This window comes from Clarias gariepinus, chromosome 12 (genome assembly GCF_024256425.1).
Source record: "Clarias gariepinus isolate MV-2021 ecotype Netherlands chromosome 12, CGAR_prim_01v2, whole genome shotgun sequence".
Lineage (NCBI taxonomy): Eukaryota > Metazoa > Chordata > Actinopteri > Siluriformes > Clariidae > Clarias > Clarias gariepinus.
In genome coordinates this window covers 25,536,224-25,556,839 of record NC_071111.1, presented here as the reverse complement: position 1 = coordinate 25,556,839, position 20,616 = coordinate 25,536,224, and the positions used below count along the sequence as shown (strand labels likewise).

The 20,616-nt window shown below is 39.8% G+C and overlaps 1 pseudogene; it reads left to right on the top strand.

Moving 5' to 3' along the window:
- The window catches only part of LOC128533815 (NLR family CARD domain-containing protein 3-like), a 54,289-nt pseudogene that overhangs the window by 10,230 nt on the left and 23,443 nt on the right, over positions 1 to 20,616 (top strand).

Below are 20,616 nucleotides of genomic sequence, written 5' to 3'. Positions count from 1 at the left end.
ATGTCCAGGCCTGAAGTTTGCCAGTGACCATCTGGATGATCCAGAGGAGTCATGGGAGAAAGTCCTGTGGTCAGATGAGAACAAAGTAGAATTTTTTGGTCTTAACTCCATTCGCCGTGTTTGGAGGAAGAAGAGTATTGAGTATCATCCCAATAATACAAGTTAAGCCTTTATTCGTCACACATACATTACTGCACAGTGAAATTCTTTATTCTTCACATATCCAAGCTTCTTGTTAGTAGGCAGGGTCAGCCATTTTTACGGCGCCCCTGGAGCAGACAGGCTTAAGGGCCTTGCTCAAGGGCCCAACAGCGGCAACATGGAGGAGCTGGGGCTCGAACCGCAGATCTTCCGATCCGTAACTCAGAGCCTTAACACACTGAGCCACCACTGCCCCCTACACACTTACATACCTACATACCATACCTACAGTAAAGCATGGGGCTGGAAGCAACATGCTCTGGGGGTGTTTTTCTGCACAGGGGACAGGATGACTGCACTGTATTAAGAAGAGGTTGAACAGGGCCATGTATTGACATATTGGGCAAAAACTTCCTTCTCTCAGTCAGAGGATTAAAGATGGGTCGTGGCTGGGTCTTCCAACATGACAATAACCCAAAGCACACAGCCAGGAAAACCAAGGAGTGGCACCCTAAGAAGCATATCAAGGTTCTGGAGTGGCCTAGCCAGTCTCCAGACCTAAATCCAATAGAAAATGTTTGGAGGGAGCTGAAACTCCATGTTGCTCAGCCACAGCCCCAAAACCTGACCTCACAGTGGAAATGCACCTATGCTGAAAATTGAGGACCCCTTCATGATTTTTAAATAAGAGAACTTGCAAAATCACAGGGTGATCTAATACTTATTGACCTCACTGTATACAGTATATACATATATATATACACACACACACAATTTATTGAATCCTTAATTCTCCGGAGGTGTAGTGGTTAGCACTGTCGCCTTGCACCTCCAGGGTCCGTGTTCAATTCCCGGCCAGGTTCGATTCCCGTCTCTGTGTGCATTGAGTTTACATGTTCTCCCTGTGCTTGGTGGGTTTGCTCTGGGTACTCCGGTTTCCTCCCACAGTCCAAAGACATGTAGATTAGGCTAATTGGTGTTCTCAAAATTGCCTGAAGTGTGTGAATGAGTGTGTGTCCAGGGTGGACCCCAGCTCGTGCCCTAAGTCTCCTGAGATAGGCTCCAGGCCCCCTGTGACTTAGCATTTAGACAATTAGTGAGTGAATTAGTAAATTCTCCGGCCATTATCTCTTTTTACATTAATAGCAGAGTAAACACTAAAATATGAAGGACAGGTGGTCCTCCACGACCAGGGTTGAGAACTGGCCTATATGGATGTGCTAGCTAGGTGAAGGGAGGATATTTGTGGGGTAGGCAAAGCAATTGGGGGCATACCCCCTCCAAGCCTAGAAATTACTCTGTATTAGACTCTGGAGACCCACGTGCATGTCCAAAATTTATCAAAAGCGAATTATGCACACATTCTTGTATGCAACCACCGTTTTTAAACTAGCAGCCCTGCTCTGATTGGTACGGCATGGCACGTGACAACAAATCCAGAGACTGTAGAAAGTTGATTTAGATCAGTTGTTTCAGATTATACAATAAATAGCCTTGACAAAAACAAGCGCACACACACACATGCCAACAATTAACTCCATGCTGCTGTTATTGAACTTGTATGGCATCGTACTAAGCTATATCAACTTTTGATGCCGAATCATAACACTGCATTGATAATATTTTTTGTTACTATCAGTTTGATTCCTAAATAAAATTCTTAATATTTATTTTCTGAATTTACCATTATTTAATAAACACCCCCATTCCCCCTCATTCCCACCCACATTTCCACCATAACTGTTGTACTTTATCAAGCTTGCGTCCACATCCAAGGTGCATAATCAAGAGGGGTTATGAACATGTAGGGGCTGTATCGACTTCCTCACTGGGCCCACCCACACCAATCAAAATATTTTATATAAGAAGAAACAATCATTACTATTAATAATTTTAATAATATAATAATATTAATACTATAAATTATTTTGACATTTGTGTTTAATATATTTGTGATTCAAAGAAACAATGCACAAAATGTATTTTTCTCAGAACTGGTAAAATGTGTGATCTTATTTTACTGTTAAACTGTTCAACTGTATACACAGCTGTGTTATTTGAATGTCTAAATCGAGAACGCCATAATAGTTTAACACTGTGTAGATTATTGAATAAAAATTGGTTCGGTTGTCCCTAGTGTTTAAAATTAAAATACTTTTACATATATGATATTTATGATTTATAAATGTAGAGAATATAAATAAATATCCCGTCTCACACCTGTCATTATTAAATAAATAAAAGATGATTAAAATGAAATTAAAACATTATAGTAATTACAAATTCTCATTGTGTCATATAAATATTCTTTTGTTCATGATAATCTATGTAAATAAAATAAATGTTTTGTCTGTACACTGGACAGAACTCTTCTTTAACTTTCTTTAAATGATAACTTTACGTTACATACATTAGAGGACCCAATACCAGTCCGCAAAACTGACTACAAAGAATTTAATTAAACTTTCAGTCCTTCTGTATTTGCCAGAAGTTAAACCTGTGCCTTAAATGAAATCAAAATCAAAAGTAGAAGGGACGTTAGGAGCAGTTTAGTGCCAGAATATAAACTGAATGTTTTGTCCCTTGAGCCTACAGTCTACAGTAGTTGATCAATTGGAATGGTTATTACCGTCGCGCTCACCGCCGTGTAAAAACGTCAGCGGCCAAAATAAATCAGTTGCATTTTAAAGTCATTCGTAAAATGGCCGCCAGGTGGCGCAAAGTGACATTTTCGCTCGTTGCAGTAAATACAATAGTGACTGTTATATAGCGTATCTCTGTATCTGTTTATTGTTATTTAAGTTCTGGATTATTTTAGGTACTTTAAACACATTGTTGGGTTGCTCATGTTGGCTCATATGAGATGTAGTTTACAAATGAACACCAGTTTGGGTTATTTTGACCTAACAACTGGTTTATTCATTATTGTTTCCTTTCTCCAAATATCAGCCTGCAGAATGTTTGAAATATTACTGTTTATTGTGCCACAGGTGTAGTTTTAAGAGTTGTATAAGAGTTGTGAATGTGTGTGTATACAGCTCAAAACCTTCATCAGTTATTAAAGATAGCATCTATTTGGAATAAATGCCCCAGTGCCCCAGTGATTTTTTTAAACGTGGGCTATTGTTTTTGTACTTATAATATTTGTTGATTTAATTTAAATGAGGTTTGGGCTCAGGACTTCGATTCGGCATCGTGATTCTCCTCTTTAATTTACTCCATAGTTTTAATCAGCGCTCAGCCGCATGCATGAAGTTGTCCAGAGCGCACCGGCAGAAGTAGACTAATGATTATGAACGCGTCGGGAAAACAGCAAGCAGACTGAATCTGACCATTTAAAAAAAACGTTTGCGTTCATTTTCTGACGCGCTCAAGTTTACCCAAAACAATACACAACAACGCAGCTTACAACACTTACAAAATCACAACACTTACAAAATCACAACGTTTTTTCGTTATTGTGAGTGCGCTTAAATAAAAGTTAAGTCTTATAAAGGCATGTAGTCTTATATGGTTTTATTATATAGTTTTTGCACATTAATCTGACAACAGTTTTTTCAGCCTGTCATGGCGTGCGCCCAAATTAATATCGCTCCTCGCTCACTAGTTAGGCGTCCTTCCCTTCAGACATGCGAAGCAGCGGGACTGCGGAATTGCACCCCGCGCTATAAAATACTCGGGGTTTGTTGGGTTAAAGTTGATTTTACTGCGCTCTGTGTATGCAACACGCGTGCAACAACGCGGAAGTGCGGCATGCAAGTGGGGCAAATGGAACGCGCCCCGGGGACTTCAAAGGAGCGAGAGGTGGGAGGGGCCGGTCCGGCCATCCGCGGAGAGCAGAGTCAGCGCGAGCGGACGAATGGCCATTGCACTTACACCACGTAGTAAAATCCACTGTAACCCAACAAACCCCGAGTATTTTATAGCGCGGGGTGCAAGCCCGGGATCATAATAAGCCGTGCCTTTATTCCGTCATGTCATGTGGGCATTTTAAGATTTGTATTGAAAACTTCTAACTAAAAAGTGGCAGCTGGCACGCCTAAAAATAGAAGCAGGTTATTTTTTTTATAGTCTAAATAAAAACCCTCCGATTTAATTTCCTAAAGTCTAATCGGCGCTCAACCGCACGCATAGTTTTCTCGAGCGCGAGGATTTTTTTTTGTGCTAAATAATAATTATGCAGTAAAATTATTCCTATTAATCCTGGGTTGTTCTTTTAGTGGCATTATAGTGCTTTACAATGCCAGACAACATTCAAATACAAATTATCCACCCTCCCTAGGTATGAATCGGCTGTTCTCACCTATACATTCAGAGGAACTGAATAGACACAATAATCTTCTTTGGTATTTTTATTTAAAAAAAACGGGTATGGGGGCTATCTTGTTTTATTAATCCTTGTGCCTGGTTTAGGTTTGGTATTTAGTGCGCATCTGTTATATTACAACTAAATACCTTTTATTAGGGGTTAAGTGACTGATGTGCCTAACATTTTTCAGCTGAGCCTTTGTTTCACTGAATAATCAACCACCGCGACACCCCTCTCTCTCTCTCACACACACACACACACACACACACACACACAGAGCCGACCAAATCATTAGCACCTCCCTCCCCCAGCACAGCCATTTACTTTCTATCCATTTACTTACATCTGAACTGAGTCGTTTGCAATATATTGCAATAATACTTGCAATATTTGTTAATTTAATTTAAATGGGGTTTGGTCTCCGGAATGTTGAGCATCAGGATCCTCTTCTTTACTTTCCTACGTAGAATCAACGCTTAATCGCACGCATAAAGTTTTGTAAATTCGTTTAATGTTTAATAGTAAATAATGATCCATGTACCACTGCTCGGAAAACCTTATGAAATACAAGTTAAAGACAATTATGATGATCTGCCACGGCTTGCGTCTGTGATAGGCGTGCGCCCAAATCTACTATCGCTACTCGCTCACTCCGTAGGCTCCCTGAATAGGCAGCAAAGGGACGGAGCTGCCTATTCGTGCCAGCTGGCGATAATTAACGTTAATATGATCTCGGGCTTGCTCCGCATTATAAAAGCAAGGCGCGGAGTTTTGTCCGAGGTCTGGGAAGTACGTGATGTGATGGAGAATATAAAAGAAGCATGTCAGTGGGGCATGTGACGCGCCCCAGGGACTTTAAACAAGGACAGCGCGAGAAAGAGCTGCGCGAGCTCCCCCGGCATCTTTACTCCCGCACCGTGCCCGCCCTCGCAGCACCCGCTGCCGAAAAGGAAAATGCTGCGAGGACGTTTGTGTTAAGTTTTTACGTCAGCGAGGACTCGCGCTGGCCATCGACAGCGGGAGAAGCGCTGCCTCCGCGTGCTCAGTTCTGCCACTCCGCGCACCAACACTTATCCTCAGCCGTGCAACATGGGTCGAATCCGTTACAGATCATAACAGTCTACTGCATTACATTCTTATAATAACGCAAAAACACAAGCGGGGCTGAATGACCAACATCAGCTGACGCAGTAGAACGTCCTGACAATGTTATAATTTTATGGTCATTTATTTCAGTTAATAAATCTACTACAAATTTAAAGAACACAAGATATAAGACGACACAAAACCCTACACACATCTTTTCTAATTACACGTAATAAAATCCAAAGGCTCACTGTATTAACATTTATTTTGTTTAAATTTGATTCTAATAAGATTTAATTTAATTTGAATTCTACATTTGTACTGTAATTTTAGTTCTGTGACTATAAATTTGTTTAACTACAATGTTTTACTTGATTTTATCCGCTACTACGTGCAGTTCTAAAACTCCGTGTCTCATTAATCCAGCAGAGAATGAACTAAGGCATGAGGCGTCAGTCTGTAGTTATATAGCGCCACTCAGCGGTAAAAGCCAGCAAACGCACAAAGCCAAACGGTACCGCCGAGCGCCGCGACGGTAGAACCTACATTCCGATTGAGTAACCACTGTATGTGATGTTTGATGGTATTTGTAAAATTAGAAGCTACAGTAAAAGATTTAAGAATTTGTTTGATTATTTGCTCTAACTTTATTTCATTATGTATTATTTTATTTCCTTCAGTATCAGGTGTGATAAAGTTGGAGTGAACAGTTGGTCAGCTCTGGTCTCAGCACTCAACTCAGAAACCTCCAATCTGAGAGAACTGCATCTGACTGTGAAAACACTGGATCTGTCCGACAGTACACTAGGAGACTCAGAAGTAAAGACTCTCTCTGCTGTACTGGAGAATCCTCACAGTAAAGTGGAAAGTCTGAGGTAAAATCATCTCTTTGAGAGTCACAGTAACTATAGGTGTTTGGGGTTGTTGTAGCTACAACTAGAATAGTCATAGCACCCCCACAGCATCCCCAAAATGTGATTGTTTATTTAGAAAATTTCATTTTTTATGAGTAAAAATTCTAATAAAACTTTAGCTTCCTGGATGAAAAGCTAAGTGAACCCTTAGCAGCAGCAATAGAAAATCTCCAAATGAAGGTGTACAGTGTTAGTGTTCTTTTTCACCTGAAATAGTTTGACTCGTATAATAAATAAATACATACATAAATAACAAAAAAAATACAAAAACAAAGACTTGCAGTAGTTAGACAAAAACTAATTACTTTAAACTAATTACAATGAAACATACTTAGACAATCACACAACTAAATATTTTAAAATGTGTAAAACAAAAAGTAAAAAGCAGCATCCAGGTAACAGATTTAGCTAGTCTTTAGCGAAGATTGGCATTGAGAAAGACCACATGCCTGAGCTTTAAGAAGTTGATCCTGTTTCTTCTCTCTGTTATTATTTGCCCTGTTTTGGAGAAGATTCTTTCTGAAGAGACTGATGTTGTTTTGTAGTGCCTTCAGTTGCTCGTTTTTCAAAGAACCTCCAAACAGCAAAAGAGCTTATGGCTCTTCCTGTTTGTCCTCTGCTGCCCCTTCTCCCTCTTCACCCCTAGCAGTGGAGTTGGCTGGCTGCATCTTACTGCTGCTGCTGTTATGACCTGAGCTGTGTTTTTCTTTTTTCTTTTTTTTTCCTCTATACCTTAAAATCCAGTGTGTGAATGTTGTGCTTTTTCTTAGTTTTAATTGTCTGTAAATATTGAGTCTGCTTGGTTAATAGTCAGTCAGTTTATAGTAATCAGTCTGTTTGCTTTACAAGCGATCTGAATTATAGATAAACCGATTGATTTATTTTATTGTCTGCTTGTTTTTATGTCACGTTGCCTTTCTTTGGTTCTCCATTCATGGAAATTGACTTATACAACGGAAGGCCGTAACATAAATTGGGGGCTCATCCGATTGATATTGTTCTGAATGGTAGATCGATTAGTCTAAAGAGTATATGTTGTGTGATATACTTAAGTACTAACAGCGTTGTTGCAGGTAAGCAAAAATTTCCGGCTATTTAGAGTGTTCCAGCTGGGCCGTGCTGAGCATCGATTCTTCCTACAGTTCACTATTTTTTGTTTTGTGTTTTTGTTTGTTTGTTATTTTTGGAGGTATCCGGGGGGAGAGATTTATTCTTTCAACTGATAACCCTCTGAAGACTAGCTAGAACTTAGTTTAGAATTTTTTTGTTGAGTTTAGGTCTGGAGTTTATTTGTTTACTTGTTAAATTGTTTATTTAACGTGAATGTAATTTAGTCATGTCAACAAAATTTTATTTTGTGGAATAACCAAGTGTAGAAAAAAATAGACAATTGTAGGAAAGATGATTTATTCGAAATTACTCAACATTCTGAAATTACGGTTTCAAAAACCCTCCCCATGTTGGTGGGTTTCCTCTGAGTACTCCGGTTTCCTCCCACATTCCAAAGACATGTAGGTAAGGTTAATTGACGTTCCCAAATTGCCTGTAGTGTGTGAATGGGTGTGTGAGTGTGTATATGTGTGTGTGCCCTGCGATTGATTGGCACCCTGTCCAGGGTGTACCTTGCCTCATGCCCTAAGCCTCCTGGGACAGGCTCCACCCACATGGAAAGAACCTATATGAGGATATATGCGCATATATGAAACCTATATGCAGTATATATGCACATATATCCTCACCTATATGAGGATATATGCGCATATATGAAACCTATATGCAGTATATATGCGCATATATCCTCACCTATATGAGGATATATGCGCATATATCTTTACCTATATGCAGTATATATGCACATATATCCTGACCTATATGAGGATATAAGCGCATATATGAAGGCCTATATGCAGTATATATGCGCATTTATCCTCACCTATATGGGGATATATGCACATATATGAAGGCCTATATGCAGTATATATGCGCATTTATTCTCACCTATATGGGGATATATGCACATATATGAAGCCTATATGCAGTATATATGCATATATATAATAATATATATGCTGCATATAGGCAAAATTGAGGTGCATATATGTGCATATACAGGCCATATAGGTCTCCTGTATTGCTTCTTTATATCCACATATAAGCCCTATATGTACATACAAGATATGTCTCCTATATAGCTCATGGCAGGATCTGGTCATTTTAGCTCATATCTCACTTTGGCAACTGTCATACATGATGCGCTCATATTTTCTATTATCAAGGCAATAACTAAGAACTAACTAAATAAAAAACACATTTTAAAATTTCTGTCGCATTATCTGCTAATGACCCGAGGCAGGACACGCCCACACGCCAATCACACGGAAATCAGTCCGGCTAATTTACATACTAGGCCACGCCCCCGGACAAGGAAACTCTTCAGAATGTTCTGGAAAGTGGGAGGAGTTTACATTTACCTCAGAAGAAGACTGTGTGGCCCTGACGACGAACGGGAGCATTTTGAAGAGAGAATCCAGGAGGACTCACTGGGTAAGTTATTAAGTCTTATATAACTCTTATTCTGATAATATTAAACTAATATTAGTAAATATTTTCCTCACTTCAGCTAGCTCTTGTCAGCTTGTGTGACACATTGGCTTTCAATGCCATTTACATAGTTTAGGTAAATCATGCTAACATGCTGCCTTTCTGTATGTAGCACAAACATGATATTTCCCGGTGGCTAAGCTAATGCCTTATGGAGTTTACAGATGTTTATAAACGTTTTAATAAATAATCATTTATTATTATTATACTGTCTTATTATTTTTGTCTTTTCTAGATGCTACATTGAAGAAGTGGCCGGCAGCCACCCGAGGGCAGACAGGCACATCTATCAATTCAAAGCTCACGAAGCTGAGAAGGTCCTCAAAATATATATATGTTTTCTTCCTGTTGAGTTTTTTTGTCTTATTTTTGTTCTTTTACTATTTGATTGTTCTTAAAAAAAATAAAAAAAATAAATTTCTACATTTTGGGCTTTTATTTATGTTGTCTAACAGCTATGGATTTTAATAATTTTACTAATATCTAGGTAAAAATATAGGTGCATATATATGCACATAGGTACATATATGCACGTATATATGTACACATATATGTACATATAATATAGGAAAACGGCCAATTTTATATATGTCACATATATGTCTATATGGGTACATATATGCACGCCACATATATGTACATATATGTACATATAATATAGGAAAACGGCCAATTTTATATATGTCACATATATGTCTATAGGTACATATATGCACGCATATATGCATGCACGCATATATGTACGCATATATGTACATATATGTACATATAATATAGGAAAACGGCCAATTTTATATATGTCACATATATTAAAAACCTATATCAAACCTATATTAAAACATATATGTTTTATATAGGTTTTTTCCGTGTGGGCAGGTCCCCGCGACCCTGAATACAGGATAAAGCGGTATAGAAGATGAGTGAGAGTGAGTGGGTTCTGGCTGGGCTTTCAGACAAAAGAGTGTTACGAGTAGTTGCCGCTGATCCTTAGCAGGGGGAGTTGCTAGGAAGTAACAGGACAGAGCGTCTACTACAAGTGCTGATAGTTTGTCTGGTGATGAAGAAGTATGTCCACCACCCTTGTCTATGCAAAAATTTTATCCATTTTTGTTTTCTACGGCTGCATCACCGACTTTTCAAGGAGAAGCTCGTTTGAAATCAATTTAGCTAGATTACAGTTGGAAACTCAAGATAAAGCTCAAGCAAGAAAAGACGAGTTGCAATATCATTTAGAGAAATATTGAATTGAAGCTAATACTTAAGTTTGTTTACGAGAAGTTGAATTGCAAGAAAGACAAAAAGTAGGTTCAGGTGATCAGGTTGATGAAAAGCCTAGAGGTGGTAATGGAGTAAATGTTGCAGTTATAACAGATGCAATTAACTGTGTCTATGCCTATCTTGAATGATTCATCGTTAAGCTCTTCCAATGTGGTGAAAAATATTGTGCTTGTACCAGCTTTTCAGGTAAAAGAGTTTGAATCTTATTTTCAAGCATTCGAATATCTAGCTACAGCTTTAAAATGGTCGAGTGATGTTTGGCCTTTAATGCTACAGTGCAAACTTACTGGAAAAGGTCAGGAGGTGTGTGCTTTATGTAGATTCATGCCACGAGTCATTTTATCATACAAAGATTGTTACGTTGTGCTCGGACCACTGAGCTTCTGATTCCAAAATTGCCGTTTGGCCACGACAGAATGCGAGGCAGTAATAGACATTCCAATTAAGTAACCACTGTAGATGAAGAACTTAATTGAATCCTTTAAAAGGATGATTTGTTTAAAGAATGATTTGTACAAACAAAAATGGTTTACATCACCAGCAAACAATACAGAGTGCAGCAGTTCATCGTAGCACTTCACCTGCAAATCCGCATGGGCAGTGGCGGACTGGCCATCTGGAGTACTGGGAGTTTGAGGTTGATTTACGACAGCTGTTTACGGGAGTGTAGTCCAGTGCGGGAGATGCATTGTGGGTAATGCAGTCCGGTGTGTGTGTGAAGTTGAACGCGAATGCGAGATGTAAGCTGGGATATAAAGCCTGAGTTTTGTTTTCTTTTCAGTACTTTTTAGTTGGATTTAAGTGCGGGAGCCACCCGAAAGTTTGTACTATAACCTGACAATGGGACTGAACTTGAATCTCTGTAGCGCTGATGTATACTTAAGACATGCTGTCAATCAAAAAAGGGGTTCCGCCCTTTAAACAGCTCCTCCAATCATCATGCAGCAGCCCAGCGTCCTGGCCCTGGCCCGCTGGGACATAATCGCAGCGTTTATCCAATGACCGTCTAGTTTCAAAGCACTGAAAAAAAAAACGTTCAAAGCAGCCGCATTGAAGTCAATAGACGCTGTGCTTCAACGGGGAAATGCACTGTAACGCTACGGGAATGTATGAGAAGAAAATCAAGTTAGCCGACCTGCTATATCTAACTGATTCTGAACAAACTCGTCTTTGAGATGAACGTTTTCTAACGCATTTTTAGTCAATAAAATGTTAATACAATAGTACATAATTTGACCATTAATTTTGTGACATTATAGGGGAAGCTGAGCTTCCCTTGCAGTCTTAAAGAAATCGCCACTGCTGGGTAGAGTAAAAGGTTAAGCCACGCCGTGCAGAGAAGAAGGGACCTGATCTGGACATCATGTTGGTAACTGACCAGATGAAAGACAGTATCGACAAGTGCCGTGAGTCTTTAAAGATGGATAATGTGTCTGCACATTAATATATAATTATAAAATGCTCTGGTGAATATTATTACCTTTGTGTTGGTAGGGTCAGTTTTGACCCAGTTATAATTTAAGGTTATAAAACAATAGTTATAAAATCATAAACACACTTTAAGGGGCTTCTCTCTTTGCTTGTGTGTCTGCTCACCTGAACAAACAAAAGAAACAAACAAAGACAGACATGTTCAGACATGTAAGGCTTGCATAAGACAAATTTAGTTTAGCGTTGGTGACTTGCAGAGTACACATCTCCTGTTTGCAGCAGTCAAAAATGAGAAGAAGATTTACAGTAAGCCAAGCTCTGGATCATATCTTTTCTAAAAATGAGGCAGAGGACACAGAACAGCATAGTGATACAGATGAGCAGATTTCTCTTGAGTCTGATGAGGAGGTCACCTATGCTGAAGCTGCACTCACTCCTGCTGAATCGTTCAAATCCAAAAGTGGTAACATCTGTTGGAGCTCAGTACCTCCTGACTTACATTAAGGGCAGCTGCTGCAAATGTCATCAAAATGACCCCTGGAATCACAAGGTTTGCTGTGACGAGAGTAAGTAACATCAAAACATGTTTTGATCTGTTTATGCCATTGTCACTAAAGAAAGTCATGATTGCTATGACAAACCTTGAAGAAAAAAGGTTCATGGCGAATACCTGGATGCTTATATTGGTAAGCTTGCTTGTGTTTACAAATCCAGCAATGAGGCCACTAATAGTCTCTGAACAAGTCACTTCAGTCATTTCGAATGATATCAAGAGTCCTTAGATTTGACAACAGAGAAACTAGAGAAAAATCTGACAAGCTTGCTCCCATCAGGGATGTCTGGGAAAGGTGGGTGCAGCTCCTTCCACTGATGTTCAACCCAGGGCCAGAGGTAACAGTAGATGAACATTTTGTCCCTTTCCGTGGAAAATGCCCTTTTCGGCCTTACATGCCTAGTAAGCCAGGGAAATACGGCATAAACATTTGGGCAGCCTGTGATGCAAAAACCAGCTATGCATGGAATCTGCAGATTTACACAGGCAAACATGCAAGTGGCATTTCTGAGAAAAATCAAGGAAAACGTGTAGTCCTCGATATGACTACTGGACTGCGGAGTCACAATATCACATGTGACAATTTCTTTACCAGCTATGACCTTGGACAAGAACTTCTCAGGTGGAAACTTACCATGGTGGGTAAATAAACCTGAGCTGCCTGCCGAAATTTTGCAGGTGAAGGACAGGGCTCCACTTCCTTCAAAATTTGCTTTTACAGACACCACCACGGTTGCTTCATATTGCTCAAAGAGACATCCGAGTGTGATACTTATGTCCACTTTTCACAAAGACGCAGCTGTGTCAGCAAGTGACAAAAAGCCCATAATTATCTTATATTATATTATATTATATTATATACAACCGCACTGATTTTAAAAGAACGAGGTGTCAGGTCTGCCCTAGGACAAACGTACACTTCTACTACTAAAAAAAATATATTTGCAAAGAACACACTAAAAGTGTCACTTTTTGCCACACATGCATCTAAATGCACATGTATGTTCTTGCACACAAAGAAGTTTTTTGGAACTAGTGCCTCATTTCTATTGGTTTGATTTGCTTGATTGTTCGTTGTTTGTTTGACCTTGAAAATCCACATTTTGAGATTTACTTGTTTAGCTTTCCATTTATATTAGTTATTTTTGAAAATACTTTTTTTTTAAAGCCTTCTTCTTTGAAATAATTATATATGGGTCAAATTTGACCTGTAACACCATAGATGTTACTATAGTAATTAATATAAAAATTAATATAATATATAGTAATTAATATAAAAAATTAATATATATAATTTATTTAAGAGATGTGTTCTAATACCCCTCAGTAATAGTCAGGTAACATAACAACCTTTTATTTATTTAAATAATTCTCTTAAGGTTCATTTAATCTTTTTTTTTATTATTGAAAACGAGCGGTATGCTGTTAAAGTAAAAGCTCAGGAGGTCACAAAATATTAAAATCATTCTTTTAATGGACAAGGAAGCGTAACAAAGTAACCAAGAGGTAAGGAAAAAAATTAGATAATAAATAATTGTTTTGAGGATAAGGCTGATTAAAGACACGGGTCAAAACCGACCCGTTAACAAACTTACTCTGAAAAGTGGTTAATAATTTTCTGTGTGGCCTTATATTGAGTGACATTATATTCAGTGACACGTTCAGTGACATCACGTTGAGTAACATCATAGTGTGATGCTTATTTTTCAGCATCTGTGGCCTATTGTACACATGTACACAACGCAAATGTTAACACTCGCACACACACACATCCGCACAGACAAATCTCATGCGCACACACACATCTCACACATACACAAACAGATGCACACAGATGCACAAACACACATATCACACATACATTACTTCTTTAACAAGGAGCTTCTTTAATGACACTCGCACGCATGCACACACAAACGGAATCACTTCTTCATGACGCTTGCTTTTGCGTGCACACACACATGGTCACAATGTGGGAAATGATTGCCCATATTTTCACAGTGTGCGCGAGAGAAGAGCCATTGCGTCAGTTCTGATCATGTGACACTCGACAGACAAAGCACATGCCTACTACTCGTATATTAAATTTTTTTGTATAGCGCTTTTAACAATTGTCATTGTTGCAAAGCAGCATTACACAATCGAAAGAATTATTAATATATAATATATATATATATCAAGCCCTTGGGGCACTGGTGGCTCAGTGGTAGGTGTTTCGCCTGCCATGCGGAAGGCCCAGGTTCGATTCCCAGCCAGTGCCCAAACCCCAGCCACTGGTTGCAGTGCCGGTCCCAAGCCCGGATGAAATGGGAGGGTTGCGTCAGGAAGGGCATCCGGCGTAAAACCTGTGCTAAGTTGTAGTGCAGACCGGATATTCCACTGTGGCGACCCTTTGCCGGGAGCAGCCGAAAGACCAACAACAACAACAATATATATATCAAGCCCTCGCTCGTTTATTAAGTTAAAATTTATTAAAAAATTTAGCTCGACTTGCAAAATGCAAGAGACCAAATTACTCGCGATTTAAAGTTTCACTAGATATATTATTAGTTGCTTTTTTATGTTGTGTTTATATGGTTTTTGACTATTATCCTGCTTGTGATTGTGATGTGTCATTTATTTTGTTTTAGACTTACACCTATTGGTGGAGTTATTAATTTCTATGGTGGGAAGCTGTATAGTGGCACTGTGGGACTGATACAGTATTGAGCTTCTGTAGTCCTGGACTTTTTGCTTTGGCGTTCCTTATCCATCTAAAGCAAGAGTTTCCAGCACTCTTTAAGGATGGCCTTCATTGGGTGCTCTTCATTCCCTACCTACGAATAAATTTTATTCCAGGAGCATGTTCGTAAGTCAAATTTGTTCATAAGTCGGGGGCAAAATAAGTCTAATACACCTTAGACACAAATATACAACATAAAGCATACCAATCCACTTGACTAAATCTGTCTCCTTTTCCAACACTTCCATCATGTGGCCAAAAACCATAACCGCACCTAAGCAAATTTGTCCCACAGTGAAATGTCGTCCCTGTGCCTTTAAATCTTCTCTATAAGAAATAAAGAAAACTCCAATGATTCATTCCACAACCCAAAAATATTCATATAAAATGATTAATAGAAAATTTAAAGTAAACACATTCACACACACACACACACACTCGCGGGGATGTTGACTTTACTTAGACTGCAAACTAAGTTTGCAAGAGGAATCTTGGACACCATTCTGTCAAAGTTTTCTACTTTCTTGGATTGTAAACTCGGTTTTGTTGGGGATTTCCCGCAGTTTGGATTATTCACCATCAGGACAGATTAACAGGACAGATGCATACAATATACCTGACTTTAGACATTTTATACATTCACAATGGCAACAGTGGGCGCAGATCAGCCTTAATAAACCCATCAAATACTTACTTCCTTGTCCTCTTTGTCCATTTTCTAGACTACTTTTCACAGGGTACTCAACCTTCCCAAATTCCACTAGCTTAACCCCTGAAGGTTTGGGGCGGAGCTCTTTTTTTGTTTTGTGCTAAGGAAAGAGCTACCATTCGATTAAAAATAAATATTAAACCAAATTTTCCGTAATCATGCACATTTGCCACAGCCATTTTATTTTAAGAAGTCAAATTAAAATGTGATGCAAGACAGTAAAAAAATATTTAAACAACGGAGGAGGTATTAAAAAAAAATACCACAGAATTAACTCTAAGACACTAAAAAAGCTTGCTTGGCTGAAGAAAAGAAAACGTTAAACTTTTAATTTACGTTCCTTACAGAATGAAATCCTGTTTAATATCTTGTTTAAAATATGTCTTAACGTCGTTAAGCTCCTCCGTGCGTGTATTGAATCGATTTGCCCTCCGTCTCCTGCTCCAGATAACTTTTGTGTGGTGTTGTTAACTAGCTTCGTTACCCCGTAACGAAAGTGTAAAAAAATAGCTAATATTGATACTGCCAGTCCTTCGGGACGATTAACTCATTTATTGTGGCTTACTTTTTATTTAAATAGCCTATCTGTTCGAATCTGTAGGTTGGGGATTGCCTTTTTAGTTTTGATGGCTTCTTATTTTCTCCTTGTTTCTGGCCAGTTAGGGAGACAGGGAAGGTCTCTGTATTTAATTTTTTTTTTTTTGTCTTTTTATTAAGTAGGTAAGTTAACGCCGCAAATCTAGTTAGTTTCCCGTTATGTTTATTTTTTTGGCCTTGATCCTTTTTCGACACAATGCTTCCTACCTATTTACTGTGAACAAAAATAAATCTGTTACTTCTTGGAAATCTCTGTTGTAATTCTTGAAGCTGGGACAGGAGAGGGGCTTAAATTCAACCTTTTTTTTATCTTGTCATCGGCCTTGCCAACCCTAGACTGGCCAGACCGTGACAATTGGGGGCTCATCCGCTCATTCATTATATTCGTTTAACCAATTTTTGCTTGGCGGTTTTGAATTTTGGGTAGGGAAGAAAATTGGTAAAATGGAGTTTGATTTAATAAAATTTACACTCTCGCCTACCTTAGAAGAATTTGATCGGTGTAGAAAGAAGGATCTAATATTAATAGCTGAATTTTACAATTTAACTGTCCCTGAAGAGCAAAAAAAACAGGTCATTAGGGATGAGTTATACGATAAGTTAGTGGAGTTAGGCGTTCTACCTGGGCATGGTTCAGTGGTGCAGAGTCAGAAACTGAGGGAGAGGGCGCAGTTGAGGACGCAAATTCGGTGGGTGGTAAAAAAGATCCTCAAATAGTAGATCCTATGATAACCGTTCGTTTAAAGGAGTTAGATCTGGCATTAAAAAAACAGGAGCATGAAACGCGACTGGTTCAGTTGCAGGAATTAGAGATAAAGATTGATCGGGATATCATGCTTTGGAAACTAGATCTGGAGGCTCAAATGCTGCGCGTCAGGCCCCCTTCCAGTAGCTCTGAGGTTGGGCAACCAGACTTCGATGTGGGTAAGTACGTTAAACTTGTACCTCCATTCGGTGAAACCGAAGTGGACTCGTATTTTGTGGCTTTTGAACGGGTCGCGTTTAAATTAAAATGGCCTAAGGATATGTGGGCATTATTGTTGCAGTGCAATCTTGTTGGCAAAGCCCAAGAAGTTTGTGCAGCTTTGCCAATTGAAGATTCGCTAAGTTATGACATTGTGAAATTGGCTGTATTGCGAGCTTACGAACTGGTACCAGAGGCGTATTGTCAGAAGTTCAGGGCTTGTTTAAAAACAGCTAAGCAAACGTTCGTGGAGTTTGCGCGCGAAAAAAAAGCGCTGTTTGAGAAGTGGTGTCTCTCTACCAAAATTGCAACACTTGAAGATTTGCAGGGACTAATTTTGTTAGAGGATTTAAAAAATTGTCTACCTGAGAGCATGGTACTGCACTTAAACGAGCAGAAAGTCTCTAGATTGTCTGATGCTGCAGTTCTGGCCGACGAATTTGTGCTTACGCATAAAACCGTATTTTCTCCTGTGCGCGTTCCTAAATTTATTTCCACTGTGGATGTAGGAAAAGATAAAGGAAACGGCTTTTTTAGACCTGCGAGTGAGCTAAGAAATGCGGCAAAACGGCCCGATAGGAAACAAGTTTGTTTTTATTGCCATGATCCTGGCCACTTGATCTCAAATTGTAAGGTTTGGCAGCAGAAGGCAGGTGGTAAGCCAAAAGGGGTAGCGTTTACCTCTGTTCCTGAACGGTCAGGTTCGCAAGCAAATTCTTCTCCCTTCGAGTCATTTTTACAAACGTGTACAGTAGCACTCATAGATGATTCTTCCGGTCCTAAATCTATTATAATGTTAAGGGATACAGGGTCCGCCCAGTCAATCATACTGGAAAGTACGCTACCGTTCTCGCCGAAATCGTATACTGGTAATAATGTACTCATTCGTGGTATCGAAATGAGATGTACTTCAGTGCCACTGCACACTGTCCATTTGAAATCCGACCTTGTTTCTGGCCCTGTGAACATTGGGGTGCATTCCCACTTGCCTGTGGAGGGGGTGGACATGATTCTAGGTAATGATTTGGCTGGAACTAAAGTTTTCCCGTACCCAATCGTATCTGCAGTGCCTGTTTTAAGCGACCAAAATAACGTGCAGACGCAGTTCCCTGCTCTTTTTCCGTCGTGCGCTGTAACTCGTGCCCAGAAAAAAAAAAATTACGATGTCCTTGACCTTTTGAGTTCGTTCTTGGTTTCATCGCCGGCGAGCACGGAATGTAAATTACTTGTGCAACTGTAACTGTCCCAAAATGATGAGTGCTTAAGAAAAAGTGATTCTGCTTTAAAAGTGGGTAGAAAACAATTAATTGCTGCTCAAAAATCTGACGCATCGTTACGTGCATGTGTTGAAGCTGCTGCAGGAAGAACGCAAATGTCTGACGCACCGGTAGGTTATTGTTGGGACGTCGGTGTGCTAATGCGCTGGTAAAAGCCGTCCGAGTCTGACCGTAAAGGGGTTTATCAAATCATTCTCCCTACTGGTTATCAAGCTCAAATAATGAAGCTAGCCCACGAGCATATTTGCTCAGGACACCTTGGTGTTACAAAAACGCATGATCATATCGCTAGGCATTTCTTTTGGCTAAGTATGAAATCTTCAGTATCTGCATTTGTTCGATCCTGTCGCATCTGCCAACTGGCGGGGAAACCTAATCAGTTAATTCCTCAAGCTCCGCTTCAGCCTATTCCTGTTATAGGAGAGCCTTTCGAAAGACTCATTCTTGACTGCGTAGGGCCCTTGCCTAAAGCTAAATCTGGTCATCTGTACATCCTCACAATAATGTGTACCGCTACGCGCTACCCAGAAGCCGTGCCCCTGCGCTCGATCACCACTAAAGCGGTAGTGAAAGAGTTAGTTAAATTCTGTTCTACGTTCGGATTACATAAAGTAATTCAAATGGATCAGGGAACGAATTTCACCTACAACTTGTTCGAACAGTTGAACTTCAAGTGCAGCATGAAATGTCGAGAGCCTATCATCCGGAGTCGCAAGGTGCGCTCTAGCGCTTCCATCAGACGCTCAAGTCAATGCTGCGCACGTACTGCATCGAAACTGGCAAAGACTGGGTAGATGGTTTGCCTCTCTTAATGTTGGCCGTGCGAAGCACTGTGCAGGAGTCATTAGGGTTTAGTCCTGCCGAACTCGTGTTCGGTCACACTGTTCGTGGACCATTGAACCTAATTGCGAACAGTTTCTTTCTAAAGGGACTCCCCGGATGCCCATTTTGGAGTATGTGAGTACGTTCCGTGAGCATCTCCATAAAGCTTGGGAGGTAGCTAAGCAACATCTTTCTGTTACTTAAGCCAGGATGAAAACGAGGTATGACCGTAAGAGTGTTGCTCGTAGTTTTCAACCTGGGGATTCCGTGCTTGTGTTGTTGCCTGTGCCCAGCTCGCCTATGCATGCGCGGTTTGTTGGCCTGTACAAAATTGGAAAGAAACTGAGTGAAACGAATTACACTGTTCTCACTCCCGATCGATGGCGTAAAAGTAGGATCTGCCACATAAACATGTTGAAAACCTTTGTTGACAGAACTAAATCTGATGTGAGTTCTAAAAATAACAGTGTGTCTGCTGTGAATGTAGTTAGTCTGACTGCTGGTTATTTACCTGAGGCAGATGGTTTATTTGGCACAGATGCTCAAACTTCTTGTGGGAGGCTTGAAAATTCTGCTATTCTGTCCACACTGCCGTCTTATCTCTCATATTTGCCTGAAGAACACCGTAGTGATATTATAAAGTTGATCCACAGGTGTCCTACACTGTTTAACGATGAGGTTGTTCCTTCTCAAACTAACGTGTTGGTGCATGACATTGATGTGAATCGAAGTACGTCCATCAAACAGCATGCTTAAAGAGTGAACCCGTACAAACGTCAGTTGATGAAAAATGAAGTTGAGTACTTGGTGCATAATGGTTTTGCTGTCGCCAGTCAAAGCCCATAGAGTACACCTTGTATTTTAGTCCCCAAATCTGATGGTTCCCTTCAGTTTTGTACGGATTTTCGCAAGGTGAATAATGTAACCAAGGCAGACTCTTTTCCTTTCTCTAGAATTGAAGACTGTCTCGACCGAGTTGGTTCATCACGTTTTGTCACCAAGCTTGACCTTCTCAAAGGCTACTGGGAGGTGCCATTAACGCGGCACGCTTCTGAGATCTCCGCTTGCGTCACGCCTGACACATTTATGCAATATACTGTGATGGCCTTTGGAATGCGGAATGCACCTGCCACGTTCCAACGATTAATGCAGACGTTACTGTCTGAGATACAAGACTGCGAAGTTTATCTTGATGACGTAGTTGTTTATTTC